This window comes from Corvus brachyrhynchos, unplaced genomic scaffold (assembly GCF_000691975.1).
Source record: "Corvus brachyrhynchos isolate BGI_N302 unplaced genomic scaffold, ASM69197v1 scaffold435, whole genome shotgun sequence".
NCBI classification, from domain to species: Eukaryota; Metazoa; Chordata; class Aves; order Passeriformes; family Corvidae; genus Corvus; species Corvus brachyrhynchos.
In genome coordinates, this window is record NW_008237895.1 from 586,392 (window position 1) to 595,262 (window position 8,871).

Here is an 8,871-nt window from a genome sequence, read left to right on the forward strand (position 1 = left end):
TGGACGTGCCGCGCCCGCAACCCTGCCCTGGGCCCCGGGAACAAGTGCGGGAACGCTGCGGCCGCATCCGCTGCTCAATGCTGCCCTCTGCGGGACAGCCCCCGCCCGCCCCGAGCTGTTGTGGGCTGTGATTCGGGGGGCTGGGTGGGGCTTTGGGGGTGCTTTTGGTTTTCCCTGCTGACAGTTACGATGGGTGACCCTGGACAGCCGTGGAGGACAGCGGGGCTCTAATCGCCCTGCCCTGGCACTGCCCTACCCGAGCAGACTGACTGCAGCTGGTCAGAGATGAAAGCACCACAGCAGTGCTCTCATCTACTTACTCTTCAGGTTAAAATTAAATACAAAATTACACTCTCATTTGAATTCGTGTAGGCCCAAACATGGGATAAATAAGTCAGAGGCTTTTCTAATGCATTTGCACTACAAAATTTCCTGCTGCGCAGATCATGGTCATACAATTATTTGAGAGGAGCAGTTACCTAACAGTTGAAACACACCCAGAAAGGACAACAGGCAGTAGCACAAACCACCCTTGCATATTATCTTAGAGAAAACACCATAAAGCACAGAATTGTTTAAAGGTGTTTGCCAAACACAAGATGACAATTTCTAACACAAAGCAGAGTCTAGCTGGTAAGGAGTGAGAGAAAAAGACAATCCATGCTATAATAATAACCTATGTCATCACCTCATTCTTTCCTCCACACCGTAGCTCATCATTACAAACCCAGATATTTGTATTGAAAATAAATCTGTTATACATACCTTGAGATAAAGATTAGTACAAACCAAGTGTATTTCTATCCTCCAACAAGTAGGACAGGAAATTGCTCCCCCAGCCCACACCATGGAGCTGTGGGACAGAATTGCAGCCCCAAGGCATATTAAGATCAGCTATTATTAATGACAAGGTACGTTTTGTGAGAAAAGGGCACCATCCCCATACATCCATGGCTAAAAGGTCCTGTGGCAGGAGGATAGCTCCTAAACCTCCTCTCCCTGTCCCTTCACAAGCATGGGAATGCATGTTTGTGCACAGAATGTACGTGCTGCTTTTTTAATTAAACAATTTGCACATAGTAGGTAAGGTTATTGATATTAAATAATAACTTTTATTTGCTCTGCCCCATTCTTTGTCTTGGCAGGTGTTACACTGATATGCACATGTAAATGGAATGATCTCTTGATGGAGAATAACCACCATCGGATTGGTATTGTGTTGCACCAGGGAGCATGGATTTGGGGGTAAAAGCATGAGACAGTCCTATAATCATAGAATTTCTTGAGTTGGAAGATACTCATAGGGATGATCAAGGCCAAATCCCTGCTCCTCACAGGACTACCCAAAACTAAACCATATGATGAAGGGCATTGTCCAAACAACTCTTTGAACTCTGACAGACTTGGTGTCCTGACCGCTTCCCTGGGGAGCCTGTTCCAGTGACTGACCGCCCTCACAGTGAAGAGCCTCTTCCTAACGTCCAATCAACTTCCCTTAACAGTTTCATTCAGTTCATACCATGTCCTAGCCACAGCTTGTGGGCAGACAGTATATTTGAATGTGCTCCATTCAGCTTGGGAACATTCTCTTCAATAATAGCTGATTTTGCAGATAAAATAAAATCTGGTTGTTCTTATCTGGTTATCAAGGGGATTCAGTAAATGTTCCAGAAGTGTTTTCAAACTTTATATATAGATTCATGTCCTTTGCCCAGCAGAAATTACAGGCAATAACACACTTCCAGCATATTTTGAAAACTATTTTTTAAAGTTAGTTTGCATCATGCCAGACCACATCTTGGAATCGTTTTCTTGCTCTTTGAGTTCCAAAGTTCTGAAGTACTGTGCTCCTCTGTGAGGTACATAAGTGTGCACACCAGCACACTAAAGAGAAGAATATGCCCTTACTTTTTCTATTTAAACACTCATCCTGCCTTGACCATGAGTGACTGAGAATTCAGACTTTGTAACTAATTGCAGAGCAGTTCAAACCAAGACAATTCTATGTATAAATATCTATAGCTATCACACTACATCCATGTCTCTCTATACAAGAAATTCAGCTTCAGTATACAAGAACAAAATTGAGGTTGCTTTTCTAGCAACCTATATTTCATACAACTAAGTTTCTGCAGTACCCTTTGACCATCCCCCTATTCTGAACACACACCTCAGAATATATACATATATATCTCCATATCCATTCTCTTGGAGACAACATGATTATTTGATACAGAGAAGGGAAAAGAGTATAATAGAACAGATAAGGATCAAAGTTCCTAACTTTTTTCTGCCCTAGTAAGTGGTTGAAAGATTAATTTAGCACAGGGTAATCTCATGAGGCATAAAGTGCTTGAGACAATTAGTTCTCACAGTGTCTCTACTGAACCTGGCACAGCAGATCAGTTAGGACTGGGAGATAATCAAAACTTGTGTTTTGGTAATGCTCTGTTGGTGAAATGGCATCCCAGGATGGCAAATGCAAGAATCCAAAAGTAACTGAAGAGGTAGTGCTGCTCTAAATTACAATGAAGGCTGGTTTCTCTTGAAGCCACCTTTACCTGTTCACATATAGATTCTCAGCCAACTGCAAAAATGAGTGAAAGTAGAAGATAAGACTCAACATGCACCTTTGATACAGTAAGGAAAAAAAACACTGCTCATTTATCTTTTCAGGTGACAGTCACAGGCTGTTGTTTGGTTTGTAATTTTCTTTTTGCCTCTGCCTTCAACTACTTTTATGGCTCTTTTTCCCCCAACCTTTCTCTCCTCAGACACATCTCTAAGCACTTTGCTCACTTTCCTATGTATCTGACTGTTCTGTTAAAAGGGTGTTAGACTTGTTATTGCAATCTTCTAGAATTTTAGGGTCCACTAAAAAAGTCTCTCTCACAAGGATGCAAACCAAAAGGAACATTCCCCAAAGGTGAAGTTACATCACTGTGTCTCTAAAGAAAGCAGAATGACCCTTGTTTACCATCTTCATCCATTCACCTTCCAGACACAACTGATCTACAACTTTCTCCCTCTTATCCCCACTCCCAGTTGCTCCTAAAATGCCTGATCTCATTTTCCACACCAAACTCTTCAGTTAAAACAACTCTATTTCTAGGCAGACTGTAATGCACAACAACAACAAAAAAAGACAGGTCAGGAAATCAAAACTTTCTGAATATTATTTTCTTTCATTTCCTACTGTGTAGGAATTAAGTTGTCCAGGAACAGGAAGAATGAGCTGCTCTGCCAGGGAAGGGGAGCCAGGTGCCAAGGGGCAGTGACCTCCCCAATTGCAGCCCACTCCTATATTGCACCCAAATAAGGTGAGCAGGGAACACTGTTGCTTTTTGGATGTAAAATTTCTCTTACATATAAATAGAATTTCCTGTATTTCAGTTTGTGGCTATTGCCTTTCATCCTGACCCTGGGCACTATAGAGAAGAGCCCAGTTCTTTGTCCATCACACCAACACAGGTATGCTCTGAGCCTTGTCCCAGGGTTGAGTTGATTACAATATTTTATTTATTTTAAGCTCATTTGTAGTATGTACTTTTCTACAATCAACAGTAAGGATGAAATTCACATAACCCCTCCTCCAAAAATAGTGTGGCTGTCTCTAAACCAGTGAAATCATTACTTAAGTAAACAAGATGCTTAATTTTTCTGTTAAAAGGAATGGTAGTAATATCATAATTACACATTTTGTATCACTGACTTCTACTGTCATCTCTTTGAGGCAAACCAAGAACACATATGGAATGACTAATTAGAATCTTCAAATGTATTATATTAAATTATGTTGACAGCTGTATCCCACTATGACAATAATGAGAACTAGAAAAGTTCAAAGCATCTTTTCTATACTTCACTTATTAGGAATTTTTCTATCATGTATTCTCCAGTTCGTGTGTAAAACACCGTTACTCATAACAGCATTTAGAGCACATTAATTATATGAAATGTTTAAGTTATGTTCTAGTGATCAAAATTAATTCATACAGATTATAATTTTTTGTACATTACTACCTCCCCATATAGCTTAATGTGTCTCTGTTTAAAGAGGCCAGAAAAGATAAAACATCATTTCTACGCTTTCCATTGGGGAATATGGATATCCCAACTGAAGTATCACTAAAGCTCAGTAAGACTTTTGGATAATTCCCGGGCTACACTGATCAACCTTCAGCCAGCTCTGCCTCTATTATCTTTGTATTTCCATGCTGTAATATGTTCAAAAATTGTAGTGATGCTTCACAGATTTTTTTTTTTTTTTTTTTTTTGGTGCTTTAATTCTGTCTCCTTCACCACAGACAAAATTGCCTGGAGCATGAATTTCAAAGCACAGAATCTTTTATCTAATTTATAATAAGTTTTGTCTGTGCATTGCTTAGAGCAATGGTCTCAAGCAGTTTCTGACTGAGCAAGGGAGTTTCATAGGTCCACAGGTGTTCAATTTGGGTTTTTTACCACAGCGGCAAAGCCCACAGAGGTATGAAAATTAAAGCCAAATAGAAGGTTTTACCCATGGTTATTTGGTGACAGCAGCAGTCTTAGTCTTGCTCAGTCAGCTTTATTTCATCTTTGAGGTGTGAGTGTTTAACCCTGAATGATAGATAAAGCCGAAGTTTAAAAAAAAAAAAATCCTGCTACTGCCCCCAGTGCCATTTCACAGCTACAGAGAAAAAGGAGGAAACATGTTAATCCCTACAGGATCCCATGGGGCAGATCCTTCTGAGGCAAGAATCAGCTCCCTTTTCCCTTGCTTTGCTGCAGAGGAGTGAAGGGAACCAGGCTGTGCTGAGCCCCCCGCTTCAGCTGCGTGCCATCGAGGTGGGTTACCCCAGCTCTGGGCACCCGTGGCAAAGCACGCAGAAAGCATGCATGGCCCGGAGTCAGAGCCCCTGCCCTGGGCCACCGGGACACTGTTGTCACCAGCTGCCTTTGCTGCTGGCCTTGCACTCAGTCTGGCTTCAGGGCTGGTTACTTCTAAGCAGGATGCACTACAGGTGTTTGAACATGACTGATTCCTCAGTTGTTTTTGTCAAGAATGGGAGACTGAAAAATGAGATAACAGAGCAAAAGAGTAAGCAATGGTTTCTAGAGAAAAAGGAGTACTACTCTGGTTTTCTTCAAAGATTTTAGCAGTGGAGCTAATCTAAAGACCCGACTTATGTCCAGTGATAGTGGGAAAATTCATTGATTTTTATCAACCTGAGAAGACATGGACTCATTTCACAGGCTCCAGCTGTGATTGAGGTTTCCTTGAGCTTTCCCTTGTGTGATATGATCAAGCTTAATCATGGCCTGCTGATCACAAATGGAACATATTTCTTGGTCTCTGCTCTTTCAAAGAATTACTGAAGGTTCAAAGAGTTGCAACAAAGCCGCCTTGCGCTATGTGATGCTGGGCAATAAAATAGTGAGCTTAAATGCATGCAGTAAAAAGCAATTCTGACTTTACATATTTAGTGACATGCTCCAAGTTAGTTACAGCTACTTTTGAAGATGGTCTTGGAATTGTAAGAGCTAGCTCTTTAAAAACATCAGCTCAACACTTTTGCAGTCAAAAAGCAAGTAGAAGATTAGAAACTATCATGTAAAGGAGAGAAAATAGAGAACAATTTTTTTTTTCCATGTGCAACCTATTGTGCATCTTGTCCTTGTTTACTGTGGAAAAAAAATTCTACTTTCTGGTCTTGGAAACAATAATAAAGAATTGGAAAAAGATAACAGTAAATGATCAAAGATAGTGGAAACTGAGCTAGCAGGCTGATATTTTTCAGACTGGATAAAGAGTGTCTGAGAAGACATGTGACAGGTACTTAGAAGTATCATTACTGGCATGGAGAAGGTGAAAAGGATTGATTGTTCCAATACAAAAAAGAACATGGACTAAAACTAGAAGGTTCAAAACAAAGTTACTTCTTTAATGTCAATGAACCTGTGAAATCATTGCCACAGGATGCTGTGACTTGAAAAATCAGTGTACAAATACTCAGGAAAGTCTGTCCATGCAATAGAAAGACCACAGCCAGCTCCAGGACTGCAGAAGATACAGAAGCTGGGAATATGCTCAGGGAAGCACCACTGTTTATGGATCTTATTCCTGTATATGTCTTTGTCACCAAGGCGTACCTAGATGGATCTTGGAATAATGCAGCACACATGCTTATGCTTTTAAGATTAATTCCACTTGGTCCTGTAAGAGTTCTTTGATAGCTCTTCGCACTTTCCGTGTTTGAATCCGTAGCCTGGCTATGCTATTTAAGAAACACACAGGGTTCTACACAGTGATGTTAATTCTGCATTATTTAAACAGGAACATTTTAGGCACCTGCCAAATATCCTACTCGGTTACTGCAGTAAGAAATCCAATGGTTTTTTTTTTGAAAGGCTACTGGACAGGGAATGATTCAATGACTTGCTTAGAATCCCACACCTCTCCTAAACCATACTGTCTCAACAGTTTCTGGGACAAGACCCAGAGAATATTCATATGCTCATGTGTGATGCACGCAGCACTGGGTAGTAATTTCACAATTTATACACTGGTTTTCATTACACCTTTCATGCAAAATGCCTTTGCATATTGGAATAAATCTCCCAGGAAAGGTAATTGGGACACCTTCCATAACAAAGGACTTTTCCAGGATTGTCTAAACTGGACTCATCTTCTAATCACTTTAACTGGAAGTAGTTGTTACCAGTCTTCCTCTGTTATTCCTTCCTTTTTGCAGATTTCTGCTGAACATTTTTAACCACTACCCATCCCCATGAGGAGGCCTTACATCAGGGATGAAGGTGTATGGGAAAATACTCAGCGACAAGTTACCATCCAAAGCCTGTTTTCCCCTTGATTTCTACATGCACCTGCAGCTGATTCAAGTGCGGTCATCAGATGCAGGTTTTAAGTGAGCCCCCTTTAAATTTTAAATATAAAAACATGGCATAAGCCCACTTACGCATGTTAATTACTGTGCTTTATGTTTTAGTTCTTCTCAGTTGCCAGAAGGTTTTATCTGCATTTGGGGAGGATTTTCAGGGTGGATGGCGGGAAAAAAAACTAAAAATATTTACTTTCATATTTGCCCACTGATGAGTAAGTATGCCTGTAAGTTCATACATTTTGTCATGCAAAGGAAAGCACTAAAATAATTTTAAACCAATGTTCACATTACTCAATTTTCTTCATGCTTTCAGGACTCAGCATTTTCTTCACTGATGTCAGACAAAAAGCAAATTTAGCAAATCTTAGACGCAATACGATCAATTGTTTTGAGTTCTGTCTGCATGAAAGAGCAACCCAAACTACATTTCTTTTTAAAACACTATTCAAATTTTTCCTTTTCCAGGCTGCTCTGAATAGTCTAGTCAAAATCCATTAATTTCTCTCAACTTCTACTTCTACTTACTGCAGGTTTGCTATTTAAAATGAAAGGCACCCTATGCATTTCAAATGTTACCACAATAATTACCATTCAAACAACACATGCCAAATTAGAGCAGTCATTTTTAGGGACATCGCTGAAGAAGCTGTTTTCAGCCTAATGGAAGTTAATAACTGCTACTTACCTGGAACATCATTACTATTATTGCTTAAATAAGATCACATTTAATTAGTAAGTCATGAGCAAGACTGTTCTTTAAAATGCCTGATCCTGGTTCCTGCAAGTATTTTATAGACTCAGTTGAAGGTGCAAACCAGCAGCAGGAGGGAGATCCTGCATGGATTACAGATGCTTCCCACCAGTCCTGGCAAACACTTCAGACTTGTGGGCACCTCAAATGACAGCAGTCACTCAGAACTGACCACCTACCCTATAACATTTAAATGTCTTGGTCACTCCGAAGAGCTGGTTAGAAAACACTGATATCTCAGATTAGAAATACTAATCTGATTCAAGGGACAGAATATCTGATTGTGTATTTAGCAATGGGGTTTAGGGTTTTGAATTTCAGGAAGGCCAAACAATGTGGACTATATTTCCATAAACATATGCATCAATGGGGCTGAAATCAATGGGGATCTACTCTGTTCAATGGAGGATTTAGTAATGGTAACAGCAATTTCAAAAACAAAAGAGGAATAAAACACCACATGAAGAAATCTTAAGCTCTTCTGCCTTCTTAAAACATTATTTGTCTATTTGTAATATGTCAGACAGCTTAGAATTGAGCAAGACACTGGTCCCAAAAAGCTGGTGGTTTTGCCCTGTAAGTTAAAATGTGGTTATGGGGTTTGTTAGGTTGTTTGTTTGTTTTTCAATTATTGTAGAATTTTACATAGATTAAATTACTGAAATACTCAGAGTTTGGTTTATTATATGCCGAATATGTGCCAGGCTCAAAAAAAGACTGTGATAAAATAATGGGGTTTGGTTTTCATCTTCTTTCCTCCATCTGATGTGGTTTGAATTAGAAATTACTTTAGGACTATCATAAAAAAGGTCCAGTTTTGTCTTTTAGGAGCAAAGCAAACAACTTGAATGTAAGCAACTAAAAGCTGTTTACCAAACCAGTATGTGTGTTTATCCCTAAATAAATCTGTCACAGGGCTGTTACATAATTTGTTTCTAGTGAGTACTTTGAAAAACTGCTATTTAACAGATACTGGAACTTCCTTCCAAAAATTGTCTTTTGAGATTTTTGTGACCTTAACAGAGAAATATATCCTTTCTGAATATGAGAAATAAGGAGATAGGAAACAGTCTGCCATCCCAGTACAATGTTGATCTGGCCATAAAACAGTTATTCAGCTCATTTTTTAATTTTTTTTTTCTGTAATATCAGTTCAAACTCTTTTTCATTCATAAACTGAGGAGATCCAAATAACTGTTAATTCCAAGGCCAAGGTAAACTGTTCCTGTTTACAGG